The 26,499-nt window shown below is 44.2% G+C and overlaps 1 long non-coding RNA gene across 1 annotated transcript in view; it reads left to right on the forward strand.

The window, feature by feature from the left end:
• Positions 1-529: 529 nt before the first annotated feature.
• LOC138643545 (uncharacterized) overlaps positions 530-26,499 on the forward strand; it is a 207,328-nt gene continuing 181,358 nt past the window's right edge. The window contains exon 1 of the long non-coding RNA XR_011314176.1: positions 530-793. This is a non-coding gene — a long non-coding RNA (uncharacterized lncRNA). The remainder of the gene's footprint in view (positions 794-26,499) is intronic.

Consider the following 26,499-nt stretch of genomic DNA (forward strand, 5'->3'; position numbering starts at 1 on the left):
ATAGGAGTACCCATCAGTTTTTTAACGAGACCACCTTGACAATGGTTGATGGGCAGACATAACTTGGCCAAATTGTGTGCAAAGCGTGTCATTTTTTTCTAGAATTCAGAAGCCGTACAGCTATTCATATTTCATATATTTCATATTGACATGCTTTACCACGATAGAGGGCAACTTTCTGTATATAGTATTATACAAGGAGTCTGTACGTTCTCCCTGCGTTTGCGTAGGTTTCCTCCATAAACATACTGATTTCTGAATTTAGGGGACAGTGACGATGTCTGTAAAGTGCTGCAGAATATGATACAAGCAAACGCATACTATTAGTCCTACATTTCCCATCCTTGCTCTGCTATTGGAGGGTTATTTGGAGATCTTTCAAACACATTAATCTGCTACAATGTATCGCTCTATTGTTCCATAGACAGATTCTATTCTTACAGTTGATACATTGTGATGGCTGCTGATGTGAACCCTTCCAGCTCATGTAGAATGGATAAAAGGCGATGTTTGTCCTGAGCTCCTTCCTCTTAGTCTGTTTTCTCCTTCCCTTGCCCTCATACCTCCTTGTTCTTCTTCCCCTCCCTCCTCCACCACGCACAGTCGCACTGCAGAAACTCTTCATGTCTCCCTTCCTTGGCTTCCTTCTTACAGATGTGATATTAATATGTCTGAAGATTTCAGTGGGCCTGCCCAGTGGATGTTAATTGATGCCCCCACTGTGTCACAGTTCTTCGCCATAGTCTTCTGCATGGATCTACCGTGGTGCCAGCCGACTGAGGAATAATAACTGGTAAGAAAAAGGAAACCGACCTGACATTTAGTATTTAGAGGCTGAATGCTGATGTAGCAGAGCTGAGTAATTTGCACCATAACTTTATAACGACTTGTGCCAAATGTTCCCGTCCATTATTTTTTGCATTAAAGAGTTAATACCAGGTTTTCCGCGTACGGTTTTTAGGCGCTCGTGCTTGTCTCCGCTTCCTTATCTTCGCCTCAATGTCACATTGCCTTTGTATTGATCACTGTATATAAGACCTTATTGATTTTGCTATTGTAGCTGAATGGGATTTATTTTGGGGGTTTCGTAATTAAGAGGAATTCCCTTCGGGAGGCGTTGGAGTAGATACCAGATGTGTTTTATGATGTTCTTCAGAAGCTCAAAGATTAGAAAGTGAATATTTGAAGGAAGAAAACTTCAGGGTTTTGTAATTCCATGTTCCTTATGATCCTTAGGATCCATGTTCCTTATGATCCTTAGGATCCATGTTCCTTAAGATCAGGTTTATATATAGGAAGCGTTGAAGCTGAGACTTGACTTATTGGCTCCGATTCATCAAATGTTTACACCAGAAATCTGGCATCAACTCGCACGTGAAGTTGTGCAAAAATGTTGTTACTTTTGGCATTTTCACGCCGATCTTGGGCAGTTCCATCAAAATAAGTTGAGCTGAGGGAGGACGGGATATTACCAACTCCAATTTATGACGCCTCTGACTCCAACACACCTCTTCATCAAGACTTGTGTGAACATCGCAGGTCTTGATGAATCGGGGTCATATGTTTTGCACAAGAGCTATGGATTGGTGATGTCACTCCATACCAAGGATCTTAAGTAAAGGGGCTTTGGAAAATTCCTGTCTCCCTGAGTTTTACTCATCCTCCCCAGGTCCAGCGCTGAGTCTTTGCTGCAACTCCCGGTGTCTGTTATTGTCTGACATCTCGTCGACTGCACTCGAGCCAATCATTGAGCTCAGAAGCTCTAAGTGGTTCATGCTGTCAACTCTAGTGGAGCTGTTGAGCTCAGTAAATGGCTGCAGCGCTGTTGATGTGATGTCAGCACTGCAGACGATACCAGATACCGGGGGGCAGCAGTGGAGACTTGTTTTCCTATTTATCAAACTACAGATAAGAAGAAAAGGTCAGAGATGTTGAAATCTGTCAGAGAAAACACCAGGGGTAATAGCGCAGATCCCACCGCTGCCGCCAGTGTTTATATACAATATAGAAGATGACACAAAATGGGAACAAAACAGTGTATACAATAACATAAATAAAAGGGATAAACAGAAGAAATGTACTGAACCTGATGTTTCAGGGCTTGCACTCGCTTTTATGACGGGGTGCGCATTGGTCTGTAGAGACAACGGACAGAACTTCAGTAAACTGCATCTCCCCGGACTGACAAAAGACAGAAACACAAACTCTGATTTTTATTACGTCAAGATTATACCAACATACGTCCCCTTGGTGAGCTCATATGGGGACTGGTCATGGAATGTGCTAGTTTTTTTAAAAAGTTTATGAGATCCCTAACTTTCAAAGTATCTTCACCCCTGGAGGTCCCAGGAGATAGATACTGTCGTCATGTTCCCTATCACGATTTTACCTTTCTAAAAAGATGAAACATGGCAAGGATAGCATCATCCATCTGTGTGATATTATGTTGGAGACATTCGGCCGGCCTGATGTGATGTGACTGAATGCATTATGTTTGTCCCTTCCATATGATATATATATATCTCTCCCATAAATATATCAGGTCGATACAAATGCCAATATTCATCACTGGCCAATGGCTCCATTGAGTCTGAGATCATTTCTTTGAACAGAGAAGGCTGATTCCTTTGAACAGAGTAAGCTCTTGTACTTCACTGCCTCTGAGTATACATTTCCTAGGCTTGTTGGCTGTTTCTCATCAGATCCCCTGTGGTAATTACCTGTTCACGGCTGGGGGTCCTTCTTCAATAGTGGTCAGCTCCTTGTTATAATTAATCTCATATGTTCAATGTGAGGGTGATATGTCCCCCTCAAAAGATTTCTTTATGGATTTTACAATTGTTCTCTATGACAAAATCCAACACTCACATTCCTTTTTCCTGACACCAGTATACATATTAGATGGCTGGCCAGTCCTGGGTGGACCCAAGGGTTATTCCACCGTGCAACCTCAGCAAATTCAGTTCTTGGACTATCTGGTAACAGGCAGGCACTATGATGGGCAGGCAGTTAACGGAAATCTGTCAGAAGGATTTCATCCCCCCAAACTATTTACATGCACATGTAACACTTTGCATGCAGCCTCCTTTGGCTTGACTGACAACCTATATGCTGCTGTGACTTTGAGCAAAGGAGATGTCAGTGAAGCAGGAGGAAGTGGTGCTGGGTGGAGAATAGAGCTGGAGTGACATAGGCTTCAGATCTACCATAGCTCTGCAGTCTCGTTTTCAGATCAATTGAAATGCTGATTTTTCTACAACAAAGGCACGGACTGGCCATATAAACTTATTGCTTGATTTGGAAAAAGCCACATGCATAGATTGGGGCGGGGAATCCTGCAGACAGCTCCCCTTTCGTTATATTTTCTGTTGTGAATTCTGCTCTTGGGCTCCCTCCGGTGGCTGTAAGTGGCACTTTTGTGAGTTCTGCTCTTGGGCTCCCTCTTGTGGTTTCAAGTGGTATGGCTGCTCCTTGGAGTTAGCTGTTGTCAGCTGCCTCCACTTATCATCTCCTCTCTCGCCTATTTAAGCCTGGCTGTTCCTTCAGCTAGTGTCACTTGTAAATGGTTCCTGGTTGGATTCACATCTTTTTGGAGTTCCCTGTTATCCTGACCAGTTCAGCAAAGTTAAGTTTTTGCTTACTTTTTCTGTCCATAGTTTGTGGACTTATCCGTTCAGTGCTTTCTTTGTTTGTCCAGCATTATCAGTTTGTATTATTTTCTGTCTTGCTGGAAGCTCTGGGAAGCAGAGTGACCCTCCACACCTTTAGTCAGGTGTGGAGATTTTTTGTTTACTCTGCGTGGATTTTTGTAGTGTTTTATACTGACCGCACAGTGTCCCATCCTGTCCTATCTATCAAGCTAGACTGACCTCCTGTGCTCATCCTGGTTTCATTCTGTGTATGTCTTTTTCCTCTCCACTCACAGTCATTATTTGTGGGGGGCTAATCTATCCTTTGGGGATTTTCTCTGAGGCAAGATAGTTTTCCTGCTTCTGTCTTCAGGGGTAGTTAGCTCTTAGGCTGTGACGAGATGCCTAGGGAGAGTTAGGAGCATTCCACGGCTGCTTCTAGTGTTGTGTTGAGCTTAGGGTCTGCGGTCAGTACAGTTACCACTTCCCTCAGAGCTCGTTCCATGTTGCTCCTAGACCACCGCATCATAACAATTTTCATGATCTATGAGTAAAACCAATGAACCCAAAGAAAACCAATGCAAACAATGGTCGGTCCTTGGGCTTTGGTCTTGCCTCCTTCTCAGATTCTAGACCATGGTGCTGACTACTGCGCCCAAAACCCTCACTGGGAGTCCGCTACGCCCCACTGCTTCCTCGCTGGCACCATCTAGAACATACAGGCAGTGTTCCCTGCAGTCAGAGGAAGACTATGGCTGATGAAGGATGGGACACATAGGGTGTCATCCCCCCTATTCACCCCCAAGGCTGAATTTAAAAAAATCATCTAATTTCCCTTGAAAACAGATCTAGATCCATTGATCTGCAGATCCATCCTGAAGGAGCAGTCGATCCCAATAATTGCCGAGTGTAACCATGCTCCAAAAATGATTCCACCAGCGATGATCGAGCCAACGATCCTTTGACTATTGCATTTTGCTGACCTACAGCTATCATTGCTGATTTGCTTCGACGTCCAGTTTCTCATACATTTCACTATCTCTGCTTGCTTTCAGAATGTTTCATAGATGCCAGAGTTTTTGGGGGGCAGAATTATTGTCTTAGGAACCTTGTCTCCCGCAGTGGTGATGGCCGTGTCATATAAAAGTCACACCGTATACTTCGGCACCAGATTGCAGAGATGTTCCCATTTTCGGGGTTCTCTTCTCTGTGGGTGCCCCCTGTATTATTATTATTATTTATTATTATAGCGCCATTTATTCCATGGCGCTTTACATGTGTAGACGTTTGCATTACTTCTATCAGGAGGACTTGTCTATTATTGTTACATTTGTAGCAGGCAGTGATGTTTCCGTGTCGGCTTCATTTCTGCGCTCTCTTTCAGTTTTGTCCCAGTAATAAGACAATGTTTTCAGTACGTTCCCTCCCATTGTTTCCTCTCTGTAATGGTCGGTAATGGGTCATTGTGATCCTCGTTCATTAAGCTGCATTACTATTAACCGTTGTGAGCACCTGCTGGAGGCTTTACTGCTTAAGCTAATTGCACAAAGCAGTGAACATAAACCGCGCGGCTCCAATTCCATTTACAATCGCGGGGAATGTTACGTAGCAGAGAACTGGATTAATTCAGCGACGCAGGATCCTGTACACAGCACTGGTTATAGTGGGAAACAACATGGAGGATTGCCAAAGATGTAGGGAAGTCAGGAACAATACTGTTACCTATATTCTGTTACACATTGTATAGCGGCATTATTTACATACTGCAGAACTGTGAATACAGCTATGGAGGATCGGAACAGCATTTATAAATAAATGTATGTATACAGTGACTGCACCAGCAGAATAGTGAGCGCAGCTCTGGAGTATAATACAGGATGTAACTCAGGATCAGTAATGTAATGTATGTACACAGTGACTGCACCAGCAGAATAGTGAGTGCAGCTCTGGAGTATAATACAGGATGTAACTCAGGATCAGTAATGTAATGTATGTACACAGTGACTGCACAAGCAGAATAGTGAGTGCAGCTCTGGAGTATAATACAGGATGTAACTCAGGATCAGTAATGTAATGTATGTACACAGTGACTGCACCAGCAGAATAGTGAGTGCGGCTCTGGGGTATAATACAGGATGTAACTCAGGATCAGTAATGTAATGTATGTATACAGTGACTGCACCAGCAGAATAGTGAGTGCAGCTCTGGAGTATAATACAGGATGTAACTCAGGATCAGTAATGTAATGTATGTACACAGTGACTGCACCAGCAGAATAGTGAGTGCAGCTCTGGGGTATAATACAGGATGCAACTCAGGATCAGTAATGTCATGCATGTACACAGTGACTGCACCAGCAGAATAGTGAGTGCAGCTCTGGAGTATAATACAGGATGTAACTCGGGATCAGTAATGTAATGTATGTACACAGTGACTGCACCAGCAGAATAGTGAGTGCGGCTCTGGGGTATAATACAGGATGTAACTCAGGATCAGTAATGTAATGTATGTACACAGTGACTGCACCAGCAGAATAGTGAGTGCAGCTCTGGGGTATAATACAGGATGTAACTCAGGATCAGTAATGTAATGTATATACGCAGTGACTGCACCAGCAGAATAGTGAGTGCAGCTCTGGAGTATAATACAGGATGTAACTCAGGATCAGTAATGTAATGTATGTACACAGTGTCTGCACCAGCAGAATAGTGAGTGCAGCTCTGGAGTATAATACAGGACGTAACTCAGGATCAGTAATGTAATGTATGTACACAGTGACTGCACAAGCAGAATAGTGAGTGCAGCTCTGGGGTATAATACAGGATGTATCTCAGGATCAGTAATGTAATGTATGTACACAGTGTCTGCACCAGCAGAATAGTGAGTGCAGCTCTGGAGTATAATACAGGATGTAACTCAGGATCAGTAATGTAATGTATGTACACAGTGACTGCACCAGCAGAATAGTGAGTGCAGCTCTGGAGTATAATACAGGATGTAACTCAGGATCAGTAATGTAATGTATGTACACAGTGACTGCACCAGCAGAATAGTGAGTGCAGCTCTGGAGTATAATACAGGATGTAACTCAGGATCAGTAATGTAATGTATGTACACAGTGACTGCACCAGCAGAATAGTGAGTGCAGCTCTGGGGTATAATACAGGATGTAACTCAGGATCAGTAATGTAATGTATATACGCAGTGACTGCACCAGCAGAATAGTGAGTGCAGCTCTGGGGTATAATACAGGATGTAACTCAGGATCAGTAATGTAACGTATGTACACAGTGACTGTCCGGTCTCTCCTCACTCCCGCTCCCTCACAGATCACTGCGTATGCCGGTTCATACTATGCATAGTATGTTTTGCTGAATAAAGAGCACACTTGGAAGAAGCGCAAGGGTGAGTGCTGCATCATTTTTCTTCTCATTATATGGTCAGTAATGTAATGTATGTACACAGTGACTGCACAAGCAGAATAGTGAGTGCAGCTCTGGAGTATAATACAGGATGTAACTCAGGATCAGTAATGTAATGTATGTACACAGTGACTGCACCAGCAGAATAGTGAGTGCGGCTCTGGGGTATAATACAGGATGTAACTCAGGATCAGTAATGTAATGTATGTATACAGTGACTGCACCAGCAGAATAGTGAGTGTAGCTCTGGGGTATAATACAGGATGTAACTCAGGATCAGTAATGTAACGTATGTACACAGTGACTGCACCAGCAGAATTGTGAGTGCGGCTCTGGGGTATAATACAGGATGTAACTCAGGATCAGTAATGTAATGTATGTATACAGTGACTGCACCAGCAGAATAGTGAGTGCAGCTCTGGGGTATAATACAGGATGTAACTCAGGATCAGTAATGTAATGTATGTACACAGTGACTGCACCAGCAGAATAGTGAGTGCAGCTCTGGAGTATAATACAGGATGTAACTCGGGATCAGTAATGTAATGTATGTACACAGTGACTGCACCAGCAGAATAGTGAGCGCAGCTCTGGGGTATAATACAGGATGTAACTCAGGATCAGTAATGTAATATATGTTTACAGTGACTGCACCAGCAGAATAGTGAGTGCAGCTCTGGGGTATAATACAGGATGTAACTCAGGATCAGTAATGTAATATATGTACACAGTGACTGCACCAGCAGGATAGTGAGTGCAGCTCTGGAGTATAATACAGGATGTAACTCAGGATCAGTAATGTAATGTATGTATACAGTGACTGCACCAGCAGAATACTGAGTGCAACTCTGGAGTATAAAACAGGATGTAACTCAGGATCAGTAATGTAATGTATGTACACAGTGACTGCACCAGCAGAATAGTGAGCACAGCTCTGGAGTATAGTACAGGGTGTAACTCAGGGTCAGCAATATAATGTATGTACACAGTGACCGCACCAGCAGAATAGTGAGTGCAGCTCTGGGGTATAACACAGGATGTAATCAGGATCAGTAATGTAATGTATGTACACAGTGACTGCACCAGCAGAATAGTGAGTGCAGCTCTGGAGTATAATACAGGATGTAACGCAGGATCAGTAATGTAATGTATGTACACAGTGACTGCACCAGCAGAATAGTGAGTGCAGCTCTGGGGTATAATACAGGATGTAACGCAGGATCAGTAATGTAATGTATGTACACAGTGACTGCACCAGCAGAATAGTGAGCACAGCTCTGGAGTATAGTACAGGGTGTAACTCAGGGTCAGCAATATAATGTATGTACACAGTGACAGCACCAGCAGAATAGTGAGTGCAGCTCTGGGGTATAACACAGGATGTAATCAGGATCAGTAATGTAATGTATGTACACAGTGACTGCACCAGCAGAATAGTGAGTGCAGCTCTGGAGTATAATACAGGATGTAACGCAGGATCAGTAATGTAATGTATGTACACAGTGACTGCACCAGCAGAATAGTGAGTGCAGCTCTGGGGTATAATACAGGATGTAACTCAGGATCAGTAATGTAATGTATATACGCAGTGACTGCACCAGCAGAATAGTGAGTGCAGCTCTGGAGTATAATACAGGATGTAACTCAGGATCAGTAATGTAATGTATGTACACAGTGACTGCACCAGCAGAATAGTGAGTGCAGCTCTGGAGTATAATACAGGATGTAACTCAGGATCAGTAATGTAATGTATGTTTACAGTGACTGCACCAGCAGAATAGTGAGTGCAGCTCTGGGGTATAATGCAGGATTTAACTCAGGATCAGTAATGTAATGTATGTTTACAGTGACTGCACCAGCAGAATAGTGAGTGCAGCTCCGGAGTATAATGCAGGATGTAACGCAGGATCAGTACAGGATCAGTAATGTTTTGTAAGTACACAGTGACTGCACCAGCAGAATAGTGAGTGCATCTCTGGAGTATAATGCAGGATTTAACTCAGGATCAGTAATGTAAATATATGTACCCAGTGACTGCACAAGCAGAATAGTGAGTGCAGCTCTGGGGTATAATACAGGATGTAACTCAGGATCAGTAATGTAATGTATGTACACAGTGACTGCACAAGCAGAATAGTGAGTGCAGCTCTGGAGTATAATACAGGATGTAACTCAGGATCAGTAATGTAATGTATGTACACAGTGACTGCACCAACAGAATACTGAGTGCATCTCTGGAGTATAATACAGGATTTAACTCAGGACCAGTAATGTATGTAAAAAGTGACTGCACCAGCAGAATAGTGAGCACAGCTCTGGGGTATAATATAAGATGTAATCAGGATCAGTAATGTAATGTATGTACAAAGTGACTGCACCAGCAGAATAGTGAGCACAGCTCTGGAGTATAGTACAGGGTGTAACTCAGGGTCAGTAATGTAATGTATGTACACAGTGACTGCACCAGCAGAATAGTGAGTGCAGCTCTGGGGTATAACACAGGATGTAATCAGGATCAGTAATGTAATGTATGTACACAGTGACTGCACCAGCAGAATAGTGAGTGCAGCTCTGGAGTATAATACAGGATGTAACTCAGGATCAGTACAGGATCAGTAATGTAATGTATGTACACAGTGACTGCACAAGCAGAATAGTGAGTGCAGCTCTGGAGTATAATACAGGATGTAACTGAGGATCAGTACAGGGTCAGTAATGTAATGTATATACACAGAGGCTGCACCAGCAGAATAGTGAGTGCAGCTCTGGGGTATAATACAGGATGTAACTTAGGATCAGTAATGTAATGTATGTACACAGTGACTGCACCAGCAGAATAGTGAGTGCAGCTCTGGGGTATAATACAGGAGGTAACTCAGGATCAGTAATGTATGTACACGGTGACTGCACCAGCAGAATAGTGAGTGCAGCTCTGGGGTATAATACAGAATGTAACTCAGGATCAGTAATGTAATGTATTTACACAGTGACTGCACCAGCAAAATAGTGAGTGCAGCTCTGGAGTATAATACAGGAGGTAACTCAGGATCAGTAATGTATGTACACGGTGACTGCACCAGCAGAATAGTGAGTGCAGCTCTGGGGTATAATACAGAATGTAACTCAGGATCAGTAATGTAATGTATGTACACAGTGACTGCACCAGCAGAATACTGAGTGCAGCTCTGGGGTATAATACAGGAGGTAACTCAGGATCAGTACTGTAATGTATGTACACAGTGACTGCACCAGCAGAATAGTGAGTGCAGCTCTGGAGTATAATACAGGATGTAACGCAGGATCAGTAATGTAATGTATGTACACAGTGACTGCACCAGCAGAATAGTGAGTGCAGCTCTGGGGTATAATACAGGATGTAACTCAGGATCAGTAATGTAATGTATATACGCAGTGACTGCACCAGCAGAATAGTGAGTGCAGCTCTGGAGTATAATACAGGATGTAACTCAGGATTAGTAATGTAATGTATGTACACAGTGACTGCACCAGCAGAATAGTGAGTGCAGCTCTGGAGTATAATACAGGATGTAACTCAGGATCAGTAATGTAATGTATATACGCAGTGACTGCACCAGCAGAATAGTGAGTGCAGCTCTGGAGTATAATACAGGATGTAACTCAGGATCAGTAATGTAATGTATGGACACAGTGACTGCACCAGCAGAATAGTGAGTGCAGCTCTGGAGTATAATACAGGATGTAACTCAGGATCAGTAATGTAATGTATGTACACAGTGACTGCACCAGCAGAATACTGAGTGCAGCTCTGGGGTATAATACAGGAGGTAACTCAGGATCAGTACTGTAATGTATGTACACAGTGACTGCACCAGCAGAATAGTTAGTGCAGCTCTGAAGTATAATACAGGATGTAACTCAGGATTAGTAATGTAGTGTATGGACACAGTGACTGCACCAGCAGAATAGTGAGTGCAGCTCTGGAGTATAATACAGGATGTAACTCAGGACCAGTAATGTAATGTATGTACACAGTGACTGCACCAGCAGAATAGTGAGTGCAGCTCTGGAGTATCATACAGGCTCCATAACAATTGCCGCTTTTTCCTTATCTATATTCTAAGTCTTTCGTTCATTTTGAGAAGTTCATCACTTTGATAGCGCACCATCCTCGTCTTGCTAAAGATTATAGCTACAAAAACCCTCCTTGGAAGAATTGCTCCATAAATACTGAATCTGCCGTTTTTGTGCCAGAACTGGAGGACGCTGTTGGAGCTAGGATGTTATATGCCAGATGTTGATGATGCCACTTAGAAACGCCGCTCTACTGCTCATGAAGCTGCATGGAATATCAATAAATTTCCCTCTGTTTAGAGTCACACGATGCTCCATCAGGCCGTGTACACACAGAGCATTTACTTCTATGAGCTGAAAGTAAGGATCAAATTATGGAGCAATCACTGTCATAAAGGGGGATTCCAGCAGAAACTTTGCATATTTATCACTTCTCCAATGCTTTATTGGAGAATTGTAAGTTAAAAGCTTGAGGTCCGTTATTCAGGACCCTCCTCACATAGCCGGAGCAGACTCTCAGAGAACCACGTTAGATGCGCTGCCTACTGATCTCAAGGAGAACATTGTAATACTTTATTTCTCCTGTGTTGGCGCTGCAGGAATATTTAACACCTGGGCCCCAATTCATCAATTGATTTTTTTAGATCACTTTTCTTTATCTTCTTGTGTTATTCGCTGCCAGTTTTTGCAACAAATTCTTCAAAATGGCATACGTGTTTCATAAATTTTCAACAGAATGAAAAATGTAGCCTCAAAAGTTGCAAGGTTTGAAAAATTGTGCCAAAATAACAGGCATATATAAAAATCAGCCCATGGGAAGTAGTGAGGGGCCTGCACAATATTTGCACCAAGACACACAACTATGCGATAAGACTTCGGTGTTCCTAAGACTCTAAGTTGCCCCATGCACCTTGACCTGCTCTGCTGACTCTCTGCATTCTATGAAACGTCTCCTGACTGCATTTTCCAGTATCCCAGCTCTCTATCTACAGTCTCTAGGACTTCTCCTGCCTGCGGTTTCCATGATTTTACCTGTCTGTCTGCAGTCTCCAGGATGTCTCCAGCCTGCGGGTTCCAGTATCCCAGTTGGCTGTCTGTGGTGTCCAGGACATCACCTGCCTGCGGCTTCCAGTATTTCAGATGGCTGTGTGCAGTCTCTAGGACTTCTCCTGCCTGCGGTTTCCATGATTTTACCTGTCTGTCTGCAGTCTCCAGGATGTCTCCAGCCTGCGGGTTCCAGTATCCCAGTTGGCTGTCTGTGGTCTCCAGGACGTCACCTGCCTGCAGCTTCCAGTATTTCAGATGGCTGTGTGCAGTCTCTAGGACTTCTCCTGCCTGTGGTTTCCATGATTTTACCTGTCTGTCTACAGTCTCCAGGATATCTCCAGCCTGCGGGTTCCAGCATCCCAGTTGGCTGTCTGTGGGCTCGAGGACATCACCTGTCTGCGGCTTCCAGTATTTCAGATGGCTGTGTGCAGTCTCCAGGACATCTTCTGCCTGCCTGCGGTTCCATGATTCTACCTGTCTGTCTGCAGTCTCCAGGATGTCTCTGGCCTGCGGATTCAAGTATCCCAGTTGGCTATCTGTGGTTTCCAGGACATCACCTGCCTGTGGCTTCCAGTATTTCAGATGTATGTGTGCAGTCTCCAGGACATCTCCTGCCTGCCTGCGGTTTTCGTGATTCTACCTGTCTGTCTGCAGTCTCCAGGATGTCTCCGGCCTGCGGATTCAAGTATCCCAGTTGGCTGTCTGTGGTCTCCAGGACATCACCTGCCTGCGGCTTCCAGTATTTCAGATGGCTGTGTGCAGTCTTCAGGACATGTCCTGCCTGCGGTTTCCATGATTCTACCTGTCTATCTGCAGTCTCCAGGTCGTCTCCGGCCTGTGGATTCACGTATCCCAGTGGGCTCTCTGTGGTCTCCAGGACGTCACTTGCCTGCCTGCGGTTTCCAGTATTTCAGGTGGCTGTTTGCAGTCTCCAGGACGTCACCTGCCTGCAGGCTTCCAGAATTTCTGCTGGCTGTCTGCAGTCTACAGGACATTTACCTCCTGCCTGCGATTTCCAGTAACCCAGCTGTCTGTCTGATGTCTTAAGGACATGTCCAGCTGGTGGTTTCGAGTATCCCAGCTGTTTGTCCGCTGTCTCCAGAAGGTCTCCTGCCTGCGTGCATGTTCCGCAGTATCTCAGCTGTCTCCTGTCTGCCTATAGTCTTTAGCCCTTCAGATATCTGTGTCTTGCATTCCTCGCCTGTCTGCTGTACTGACGACTATGGCCCATGTGCCCACCTAGATTTTGTGCTTGGAGCATCCACCCTACCTGGTCAGCTTACCAGAGACACCTAATTATTTGAATATATTCAAGGGATCCGTCAAAGAAGTCGGGACTGTCCAAAGTGGAATGAATTTGCACCACTGAATACAGATTTAGTTAAAAATCTGTTCTTATTATTTAATAACAAATATGTAAATGTCCTGTGTCGACAAAATAAAGGATACGTTTCTGCAGCCACCACTAGGGGGAGCTCACTGCATACAGTGCTATTGTTGAGTTTATGTAAAGAAGTATGCAGTAAGCTCCCTCTAGTGGCAGATAGAGGTATTTTCTCCATGTAGGTGCTGGGTCTGTATCAGAAAAACTGAGATCTGACCAATATAACTATAATAAAAAATATTATTCAACACAATGTTTTCACCCTTAAAAAATATAATGATTAAAGGCAAATATCCAGCTTAAGGGGCTAAATTGCAACAAATGTTATAAAGTTACATTTCCTTTTGATGACTTAGGATGGTTTTTTTTTTTTTTTTAAATCACAATATTATGACATTATATCGAAGAATCTCTGGCATATTGAGCAGTGTTGTGCATGTCTGCTCGGGGACTTGTTCGATCCCGTCACGCTTCATCTCTGCAGCTTGTTACATTTTTTGTAAATATTGACAATATTTTATTTAAACTCCGTCGCGTTGTGAAAGGTAAGCAGAATATTACTGCCAAGGTTCTACTGCGTCAGCAATAAGATTTCACCCTTGTCGCCCTCTGTTTGTTTCTTCAACTCCACAGTATGGGTTTTTATTTTTTCCTTTTCGCTGATCTATTGACATATAAGATGAATATGTCATTCAACACAACGTACAGTCTGGTCATATCACAGTGCGATAAACTTATCAAGAGGGATGGAAGACGCATTCATGCTATGATGCACTCTCATGTACTTTCATAACTTTGTTCAAATGTTACGTGCTAAAGTCTGTCAAAACTATCGGGGAAATTGTCACAAGGGTCTCACATCCCCCTGGAACACGTGGAGTTAGACGGTCATGTTGGGTAATGAATCGCATGTCTTCTTTAGAGATGGTGTGAGTCGTATTCCATATTACATGGATTTAGTTTCCTCTTTCTATGCTGGTCAGAAACATGCAGCTCCATTTCAGCTGCTTCTGATCTGGTCATTGCCTCTTCCTGTAAAAACTGTTCAGACCTTCTTGTTCATGCCGGTGAAAGATTTGTCTTCCTGTGCTGTGTGCTAAAGCTAAGTGGTTGGAGTGGAGTTGTAGTTGTAGTGATCAGTGGTTTGCTGTAGTATGTGAGTGTTTATCTCGTGGTTCCTGTTCCCATTTAGTTTATTCCTCCCTGTCCCTATCCTCCTCCCTATTGTTGGTTTGTGCGTTTCTATGATAGAGGTTTTCTGTTATCCCTGTTTTGTCTTCGTGTCTTGTTTACCTTATATTTCTGTCCTAAGCCTCATGGGGTGGGTGAGGGGACAGATCAGGGTTTAACAGGAACATAGTAAGGTTGGAGACTTGGGCCTCTCTTTCTTCAAGAGTACCCCTGGGACAGACGTAGGGTCCCAGTTCCAGGGACAGTTTGAAGCCCCCCTTCCGTCAGAGCATGACCGAAATTGACTACATTGCCAGCTCCAATAAAATGTGAATTCATTCATTACGGATAATAATAATTTTTATTTTTATAGCGCCAACATATCCTGCCGCACTTTACAATATTAGAGGGGACTTGAGTAGACAATAAGGACATTACAGAATAAACATAACTCAGATACCAAAAGGAATGAGGGCCGTGCTGCTCGCAAGCTTACAATCTATGAATTTGCCTGTTTGGGTTAACCAGTCTACTGGAACCTCATCTTTTTTTCATTCATGGTTTTCATCCCCATTTTGTTGAATTCTTCAGGATGAGTTCTGGGTGTCCTGGAGTAGAGGGTGCTATACAGAAACTTGGGGATGTCTGGAGGGAGGTTCAGAAAAATATTGGGGTGGCTTAGCTTTGCCAGAAATGGAAGGCCGATAAAAAAAACCTTCAGTAAGTCACATATTTAGAATAGATAATAAAATTTGGTTGTCATCAAAAAAATATTAAGTTAACAGTGTGAACCGAAGTTGGGTCCTTAGTTTATTGGCCCTGTGACAGGGTCACTGACACCGTATGTGAGGGGAGATATGTGTCACGGAGACTGCTTTCCTCTGTGATCTAGAAACCCATACGTTTCTTTTCAGTATCATATGTGCTGAAGGAGTTAAGTGGCCATGTTATGGGCGGGTTTTTAGGTGAGTAGGCAAGAGATGGGCGGGATGCCTACTCACATATCTCCTTCTCAAGGGTGTGGCTGGGGAAATAAATATCCAGTCATTTTTTTTTCCGTGGTCTGTGTTGTGTAGAGGCAAGCAAGCCTCTAGGTTGGCGCTCCTGCAAGAGCGGCCATATGCTTTGGCCCAGAAGTGCTGGACAGGATTGTTTATGAACTTTTTGTTTGCTTTTGAGCCAGAAAGGCTGTTTTTCTTTTATCATTTTGGGTTTCTGATACAATAAACCACCCAGAGACTTTAACGCCATGTATGTGGAGCGCCCCGTCAGGGCAAGGGGTTACTCGGTACCGGGTCCTGCAGTTCACAGAGGGATGTCACAGTGGCTGACCCGGTCCATGGCCCTGGGACGTCCGTATAAAGGGGAAAGGTCTTTAAAGGGATAAAGTTTATGTTCGTGACGCCACCTGTGGTATTCGGTCAGGATGACCGACGCTGCTTTAAGGTGTCCGCTGGGGTGATGTTATGGCAGCTAGATGGTATATCTTCCCACAGGTGAAGTATATCCCCAGGGCTTCCCAGTATGTAGATGGTGAATGGTGAATGGTGCAGAGAGGAACGAGGGCTCAAGGTTGCAGTCTCTTTACCATTACTTCAGCATCCACAGTCCAGGGCACCAGACCACAGGGCAGGTAGAGTCCGGCCGGTTTGGAGGTAAGTCCAGGTGGAAATCAATAGCCTTCCCTTGCGCTGTAGTCGTGTAGATCCTTACTGCATAAGCTTCAAATAAGGTCCTCACAGATGTGGTGTTTCTCTTTCTGTCCCCTGTAGTCGGATAGGACAAAACCCATATGATTGGTGGCTTGAGGCTGTTTATAGGGATTCTAGCATGCCCCGATGCCAGCGTGCCTCCTGGGTGTAGGTGCGGACAGGTAGCGTGCAATTAGCTGCCTGCCGGTCTCTGAAGTAAGGCATACTACCTTGGTGTTCCGGCTACCGGTGTTCTGCGCCTCAGAAGGAGGCAGCCTGTTCGGGGCTGATCCCCTTCTGTTATCCTCTCCTGTGCTTTGCTTTCCTTCACGCTCGCTGCAATACAATTCTGCCTTCAAAATGTCTCTGGGAGCTGCAGCTCTTAAGGCATGCACAGCTCCGTGGACCCTCTGTCCTCCTCAGACGGATGTCTGGAACTAATTAACTTTCCCTACAGACTACCAGTTATGTATATATATATATGGGGAGTCACCTAGTAAATAGGATCAAAAGCTCCCCCTGGTGACCTGGACTATGAATGTGTTGCATGTTTGTGATACCTGGATGCAGTTATCCTTCCTTGCCTCTGAACGTAGCACCACTCTCCCCAGGAGGAAAGCAATGCCACTGTGACAACCAGGACCTTGGGGCGCCACATGTGCCTGTGTTTACCTCGAAGAGCAGCTGAGTGAGTCGTCCTTCCACAGCCCATATGAAACTTTGAAGGTAGTTAAAGGTCACTTGATTAGATTAAAACTACCTCCATCTTTTTGCATCCCGAATGTGTTCCATAGATCACTGCTGAAATTGTTTTTCCCTGTGGCTTTGTCTCACTCACCACCTCCTCCGGTTTTTGTCAATGACAGGTTATTGTACAAGGTTCAAAATATTGTTAATTCTCAGAAAGTCCATAATTCCCTTGAGTATCTCATCCCTAGTCCATGCCCTCATCATCTCTCGCCTTGACTACTGCAACCTCCTGCTCTGTGGCCTCCCCTCGAACACTCTCGCACCCCTCCAATCTATTCTAAACTCTGCTTCCCGACTAATCCACCTGTCCCCCCGCTATCCCCCGGCCTCTCCTCTCTGTCAATTCCTTCACTGGATCCCCATTGCCCAGAGACTCCAGTACAAAACCCTAACCATGACGTACAAAGCCATCCACAACCTGTCTCCTCCATACATCTGTGACCTCGTCTCCCGGTACTTACCTACACGCAACCTCCGATCCTCACAAGATCTCCTTCTCTACTCCCCTCTTATCTCTTCTTCCCACAATTGTATACAAGACTTCTCTCGCGTATCCCCCCTACTCTGGAACCCTCTACCACAACATATCAGACTCTCACCTACCTTCGAAACCTTCAAAAAGAACCTGAAGACCCACCTCTTCCGACAAGCCTACAACCTGCAGTAACCACCGATTGACCAAACCGCTGCATGACCAGCTCTACCCTCGCCTATTGTATTCTCACCCATCCCTTGTAGATTGGGAGCCCTCGCGGGCAGGGTCCTCACTGCTCCTGTACCAGTTATGACTTGTATTGTTTAAGATTATTGTACTTGTTTTTATTATGTATACCCCTCCTCACATGTAAAGCGCCATGGAATAAATGGCGCTATTACATTAAATAATAATAATAATAATAATTGGAAGGGATACAGACCGGAGGAGAGATCTTGGGTGCCATCTTGAGCTGCTCATCTGGTCAGGACTTTCCATCTTAGGTTTCCTGGGAAGCCTGGGGGTCCGATGCTCCCCCCCCAGAAGAGAGGGTACTGTCACAATTCCACCACTCACGGTGTCCTATGGACGCTGTGACTGACAGCTCTGCCGCCCTATGGGATAGAGGGCTTGCAGAGCTGTCAGCATTGTGAGTAACACCTCTATCGCCCAATCTGAGGCAGAGGTGTGAGTATTGTGAATGACAGCTTAGCTCATGGTATGAAGGATACACATGTGCATGGTGTGATGGATACACAGGTGCATAGTGTGATGGATACACAGGTGCATGGTGTGATGGATACACAGGTGCATGGGGTGATGGATACACAGGCGCATGGTGTGATGGATACACAGGTGCATAGTGTGATGGATACACAGGTGCATGGTGTGATGGATACACAGGTGCATGGTGTGATGGATACACAGGTGCATGGTGTGATGGATACACAGGTGCATGGGGTGATGGATACACAGGTGCATGGTGTGATGGATACACAGGTGCATGGTGTGATGGATGCACAGGTGCAAGGGGTGATGGATACACAGGTGCATGGTGTGATGGATACACAGGTGCAAGGGGTGAGGGATACACAGGTGCATGGTGTGATGGATACACAGGTGCATGGTGTGATGGATACACAGGTGCATGGTGTGATGGATACACAGGTGCACGAGTGATGCATGGCATCACCTGCACAGGTGATGGCATCACCTGCATGGCATCACCTGCACATGCCATGATGCAGGTGCGTGTGTGATAGATACACAGGTGCATGGTGTGATGGATACACAGGTGCATGGTGTGATGGATATACAGGTGCGTGTGTGATGGATACACAGGTGCATGGTGTGATGGATACACAGGTGCATGGTGTGATGGATGGTGTGTAGCCACTTCCTCTGTCTTCAGTTTTATTATTCATATTTTTCTATTATTTTTATTTATTTTTCTGCAAAAACATTCCAGAATGTAACGCTTATGATGATGAATCCCCAATGCGCCCTCATTATACGTAGCAAATGTGCTGTGTGGTCAAAACGCGGCAGATTGACAGGCGTTATTTAGATGTAGATGAGGGCGAGATACTTCTACGAAACGGCTACTGTCATGTAGAATATTCCCTGACATGGAATGTTACACGGAGTGAATATTACTGGAGGGATACAAAGCAACTTCTATGAATAAAAGACACGAGCTTACTCGCGCAAGCAAAATAAATCACTGCTGACAGACGCACTTTAAGGTATCTGAGCAGTACAAGGGAGGTGGGCTGCGGACCCCCAACGCTGGATGTTTTTTGTATCAGCTGAAATGACAAAGGCTATATGAGTAATTCATTGAAACGTACTGGATGCCACCTTAAAAACAATCCTAGTTAGAAGGTAAGTTATACATGGAAGCGACCGGCGATCACCTGCAGGACGAAGGACGTGAAAGATGATTTTCATTAATAAAAAGCCTTTTCCCATCTGGGACATTTATGGTGTGTCCACAGGACATCCAATAGATATTTGTTCAATTTGGATCCTGCATTTACAGCGGCAAGTAACAGTTTGGGCACCCCTGGTCCAAATTACTGTTTTTGTGAACAGTTAAGTAATTAAGATGAAATGATCTCTAAAAGGCCTAAAGTTAAAGATAGCACATTTCCTTTGTATTTTATACAATACATACTGTATATATTTTCATCTTTTACATTTTGAAAATTACAGAAAGGAACATGGGCCAATTCAAAAGTTTGGGCACTTTTGGAGATTTGTGTGCTCAGATAACTTTGACCAAGGTTTGACCTTAATTAGCCTGTTAGGGTTCTGGCTTGATCACTATAATCGTTAGGAAACGCCAGGTGATGCAAATTTCCCAGCTTTATAAAAACCCAGCCTCCTCTAATCTTGTTCCAAAAAACAGCAGCCATGGGTTTTTCTAAGCAGGTGCCTAGCACTCTGAAAATGAAAATGGTGGAGGCCCACAAAGCAGGAGGAGGCTATAAGAAGATAGCAACGCATTTTCAAGTTGCCCTTTCCTCAGTTTGAAATGTAATTAAGAAATGGCAGTGACCAGGAACAGTGGAGGTCAAGATAAGGTCTGGAAAACCAAGTAAAATGTCAGTGAGATCTGCTCATAGGATTGCTAGAGAGGCAAATCAGAACCCCCGCTTGACTGCAAAAGACCTTCAGTAAAATTTAGCAGACTCTGGAGTTGTGGTACATTGTTCTGTTCAGAGAGGCCTTCACAAATATGGCCATCATGGAAGAGTCATCAGAAGAAAACCTCTCATGCATCCTCAACCTAAAATTCAGCACCAGAAGTATGCAAACGAACATCTAAACAAACTTGATGGATTATGGAAATAAGTTGTGTGGATCGATGAGGTTGAAATAGAACTCTGTGGCCACAATGATCAAAGGTATGTGTGGAGGAAAAAGGGTCCTGAGTTTCAGGAACAATTAAGCATGGTGGTGGATTAATCATTCTTTGGGGTTGTGTTGCAGCCAATAGCATGGGGAACATTTCACGGGTAGAGGGAAGAATGGACTCAATGAAATTTCAACAAATTCTTGATGCAAATATAACACTATTGGTAAAAAAAGCTGAAGGTGAGAAGAGGAAGAGGATGGCTGCTACAAATGGAGAATGATTCTAAACACGTCACAATCCACAATAGACGACCTCAAAAGGCACAATCTGAAGGTTTTACAATGGATAGCTCACATACAAAAACTGGGGGTGGCTATTTTTATCAAGTAGTTTGCACCCCTGCCGCCCCTAGCCTTTATCAGTGGAGGCCTGCTGCATCCTGCTAAGTGTGCATTTGTCATCAGACAGGGTTTTGGGAAGGCCGTATCTCATGGTATGTAGGTTTTACAATGGCCCTCACAGTCCCCTGATCCGATCAATATTGCAAATCTGTGACTAGACCTTAAAATAGCAGAGGATGCAAGACGACCCAGGAATCTCATAGAACTGGAGTGCATTTACTGAACATACATTTCAGTTGGACAACATTTTGGATGTTAAAATAATTTTTCAAGCTGGTGTTATAAAGTATTCTAGTTTACTGAGATAATGACTTTTGGGTCTTCATTGGCTGTAAGCCATAATTGTCACGGGACTACCGCTACAGAGAGGTTCCAGAGAACCGCAGCGCTCTGGGCCTCGTTCACACATAGTGAACAGAAGCTCTTCTCCTGTATTCTGACCTGGCTGCTTTGTGCCAGCAGTGCAGGAGTTAACCTTATTGCTGAGTTGCTGAGAGCTGGGTCTCTCTCAGCTGAAGTGGATTTTGTAATCTGATCCTCTATATAGACCCAGTCCTGACTACAGCTATTGTCAGTGATCAGTTCTACTGCCTGGCTTGGAGGTTGATGGAGCGTAGTGTTGGTGTTGGAGGTTTATTTACAGAGATTGGTGTCTGCTGTTTTGGTTGCACGTTAAACCTGTTTTCCTTCCTAAGTTTATTCCCTCTCTTCCCTTCTCTGTGTTCCTCTGTAGTTGTGTGAGCATTTGGTGAGTTTGAGTCTTTTAGTTACCTTGTCTGTATACCCTGTTTGTTGTTGTATTATTACACGGGTGCACTCCACCTCCTTTGGGGGGAGAGGGGGCCACTGATAGGGTCTGCACAGGTACCCCTGAGATAAGGGAAAGCCAGGGCTCCATTATAGTGGCAGGGACAGGTGCGGGTCCCAGTACGCCATCCTGCCCCTTTATCGCCGCTTATGGCGTGACAATAATCATCAACATTAACAGAAATAAACACGTGAAATAGATCATTCTGTGTGTAATGACTCTATAGAATATACGAGTTTCACTTTTTGTATTGAAGAACTGAAATGAATTAACATTTTGATGATATTCTGATTTTATGAGAAGCAGCTGTGTCTTTGGACAGGAGAGGAGTATAAGACGTGATATATCTCTCCATTCATACAATGTAATTGATAAAGCTTCGTACAGTTTGGTTTCACACTATGTAACATTATAAGCCTTTCTTCACAGCGGAGATTTCCTTTCATTACTTGGACACTTGCAGAATGAGTTGTATACAGGATGCTAAATGGCGGCGAGGGGCTGGCAGCTTTATGTACAGGCTGACAACAAGGCTCTCCTCTGCCAAGTCTGCGGCTCCAGCCATAATGAAGTGTGACAGATTTGCTGCTATTTAGGGAAGCGATAGATAAATGTCTGCTTTAAGGATTGTCATCACTTTTAGCTGGCATCTTAGAAAGTCTCACTACAGTACAAGACATAGAAGACGCGAGATATCGCCGATTTATTAACTTGGCTTCCTACCTGCGAGAAACATTGACGTTCCAATTTCTGCAAAGACAATGGTGGAATTATCAAGATTCAAGTCAGCAATGTTTGAGGGTCCATATGATTGGAAATGCCAGCTAAAATTGTCACCTGCTGTCACGGATCCACACCGCTGCCACCAATAAGTCACGATTCACACCGTGACTGTCAACAGTATGTCACGGATCCGGGTGGATCTTTGGCCAACACACGGCTATCACATGTGCAAGGGGCTTATCTTAGTTATCCCTTCACTGCTACACTGTGATGAAAACACACACAAGGCTATTGACCTCTTAGTTTACCGCAGGGGATCATTTTAGTTATCTCACTGCTCTGCAATATAACACGAACTGCAGGGATTTATGTAGATCCCGTTTTACAGTTCCGCTTGAAAACTTGCAGCTCTCTGGCGCCCCCTTAACCTCAGGTCAGATTAGGTACTGCACCTAGGGTAATTAGTCGCCAGAAAGGCTGCCTGCTATGTACTGGCTATTGGGCACACTGCAGCAAGGGCGATATAACTACTCCCACTTAGGCAGGAACAATAATTATCAACGCCGCCGTCGCTACAATGACTCCCAAAAGCGCAGGACAAGGTATGCCACCACCAGCTTCGATTAACGGTCTGAAGCTAACCCAAAACAGTAGCGTAATTCCCTTCAGAAGAGTTAGGGTACGGTTTAGAGCAGGAGAACGAAGCTAGTATTTTAAATATTTTACTCCATAAAAGAACAGACAGTGTTTTTTAAAAAGGTATATAAAGATGTTACAATATGAAACAAAGTATGTACAAAGCAATTATAAAACAACGTGGATTAAAGAAGAAAGATAAAACTCACATGTGCTCAGATCATCTCAAGCAAAACCATGCTGGTAGGCGGAGCCAAATATCCCAATTCATGAGATAGTCTTTCTATAGTGAGATCCCAGGCAAAAAAACTGAAGTCTGGGTGAATTGCAGAGACGCATACCTGGTCGGCTGTGACATCACGAAAAAGACTGGTTTCCCTGGACTCTCCCCTTTCCTCAGACTACAACTTTTAACAGCAATTCTTACAATTCTCCTATCTTCGCTGGAGAATGTGTTGGAATCATAACACACACCTCATCCATCTTGTATTAAAATTGGCTTTCTATTGGTACCAAATTCATCCTAGTTGTTCCACACAGTTCCAGAGAAATCTGCACTTTGTACTCGATGTGTTTAGCGGCTCGCGCTTATAGTGTTTAACAGATCTACCGATGGAAGTTAGCAATATGTACTTATTATTTTCCTAGCCCAGATCGGTGGCCCAATATCTTACTATATTAGAACAAAGAACCTCCTGTCTTAAGAGAGATATCAGACCAGTTTCAGCTGGAGGGAGATTTGTGCATCTACAAGCGCAATAAAAATTCTTTGTGGGGGGGCCATGAGGGATTTGAGATCCACATACACACATCTCTGCCAGCAGAAACACAGAGAGAAGGGGGGTCAAAGCCCACAGTGGTGTGCTATCAGGGAAAACTAATAATCATATTACATTTTATACATTATCATGATACCTGCTCAAAATAATGCAGAAGACTGCAAAGACCTGGGCCAGGCTAGTGCCCCCTACAGTCCGGCCCTGGTCCTGCTGGGATTGCGCTCTCATTCCTCCATCTTTGTGATCTCTTTCCCCTTATCTGCATCACATGATACATTGTATAGTATAGTCAGAAATTATTTACTAAACACCACGAGGTCACTTCCGTCTCTAGTCCCCCGGTTATTAATCGTCTGTTAGTCTCGGGGTCCCCGATGTTAGCCCAGCATTACCATAACTCAATTTATGTTCCTCATTCCTTGTTGTAACACATTTCTCCAGATAGATCCCAAATGGCTAAAGGGATATTAGAAAATGTCAGCCTTTACTGCTTTCTTCCCGCGCTAATTACACGTCCTCAAGGAGCTCGGTTTATTTAAATTGCTCTTTATTGCGCTGGTTTAGCATGTGGCTCTGATGTAGCAGAGCTATATTGTGACACTCGGTGTGATATCTATGGTTTTACATAGGACTGCAGGAAATCTGCAATATAATATTAATGTAATGAGGATTTAAGAGATTTTGCATTCATAAGTGGGTGATTCGTGGAGATGGCTGGAAATAAGTGGCCCCATTATTACAGTACGTGTCAGTGAGGTCACCCAGGGTACATTACCTGTCACTAATGAAGGGGGCATCACTGGCACCAGGGGTGTACATAGAAAAATATATATATTAGTGGGGCACAGAAGAGCATATCTTACAACTTTGCAGACCTTATAGATATTTATTACTCCTATTGAAGCCCTAGATTTCCCTTTTATTGCCTCAGTAAAGTATGATGCCAAAATTATTGCCTCAGTAAAGTATGATGCCAACAAAAGTGCCCCTAAACACAGTATAATACTCTCACAATGAATTCCTACACAACACCCTCCACACACAGTATGATGACCCTACTATACCCCACCTCAACTTCAGTATAATGCCCAACACATAGCCTCAAAACAGTATAATGGCCCCAACATAGCTATCCAAACAGTATAATGGCCCCAACATAGCCCTCCAAACAGTATAATGGCCTCCACATAGCTATCCAAACAAAATGGCCCCCACATAGCCCTCCAAACAGTATAATGGCCCCCACATAGCCCTCCAAACAGTATAATGGCCCCACATAGCACTCCAAACCGTATAATGGCCCCCACATAGCTATCCAAACAGTATAATGGCCCCGACATAGCCCTCCAAACAGTATAATGGCCCCACATAGCTATCCAAACAGTATAATGGCCCCGACATAGACCTCCAAACAGTATAATGGCCCCCACATAGCCCTCCAAACAGTATAATGGCCCCCACATAGCCCTCCAAACAGTATAATGGCCCCCACATAGCCCTCCAAACAGTATAATGGCCCCACATAGCCCTCCAAACAGTATAATGGCCCCCACATAGCTATCCAAACAGTATAATGGCCCCGACATAGCCCTCCAAACAGTATAATGGCCCCACATAGCTATCCAAACAGTATAATGGCCCCGACATAGACCTCCAAACCGTATAATGGCCCCATATAGCTATCCAAACAGTATAATGGCCCCGACATAGCACTCCAAACAGTATAATGGCCCCCACATAGCCCTCCAAACAGTATAATGGCCCCACATAGCACTCCAAACAGTATAATGACCCCACATAGCCCTCCAAACATTATAATGGCCCCACATAGCCCTTCAAACAGTATAATGGCCCCACATACCCCTCCAAACAGTATAATGGCCCCACATAGCCCTCCAAACAGTATAATGGCCCCCACATAGCTATCCAAACAGTATAATGGCTCCCACAGAGCCCTCCAAACAGTATAATGGCCCCACATAGCCCTCCAAACAGTATAATGTCCCCCACATAGCCCTCCAAACAGTATAATGTCCCCCACATAGCCCTCCAAACAGTATAATGGCCCCCACATAGCCATCCAAACAGTATAATGGCCCCCACGAAGCCTCTAAACAGTATAATGTCCCCCACATAGCCCTCCAAACAGTACAATGGCCTCCACATAGCCCTCCAAACAGTATAATGGCTCCCACATAGCAATCTAAACAGTCTAATAGCCCCAACATAGCTCTGCAAACACAAAAATGGCCCAAACATAGCCCTCCACACAGTATAATCGCCCCCACATAACCCTCCAAACAGTATAATGGCCAACTCATAGTCCTCCAAACAGTATAATGGCCCCCCACAGCCCTCCAAACATTATAATGGCCCCACATAGCCCTTCAAACAGTATGATGGCCCTACATAGCCCTCCAAACAGTATAATGGCCCCCACATAGCCATCCAAACAGTATAATGGCCCCCACAAAGCCTCTAAACAGTATAACGGCCCCCACATAGTCTTTAAACAGTATAATGACCCCCCACAGCCTCTAAACAGTATAATGGCTAACTCATAGTCCTCCAAACAGTATAATGGCTCCCACATAGCAATCTAAACAGTCTAATAGCCCCAACATAGCTCTACAAACACAAAAATGGCCCAAACGTAGCCCTGCACACAGTA

The sequence above is a fragment of the Ranitomeya imitator genome, chromosome 6 (assembly GCF_032444005.1).
Source record: "Ranitomeya imitator isolate aRanImi1 chromosome 6, aRanImi1.pri, whole genome shotgun sequence".
Taxonomy (NCBI): domain Eukaryota; kingdom Metazoa; phylum Chordata; class Amphibia; order Anura; family Dendrobatidae; genus Ranitomeya; species Ranitomeya imitator.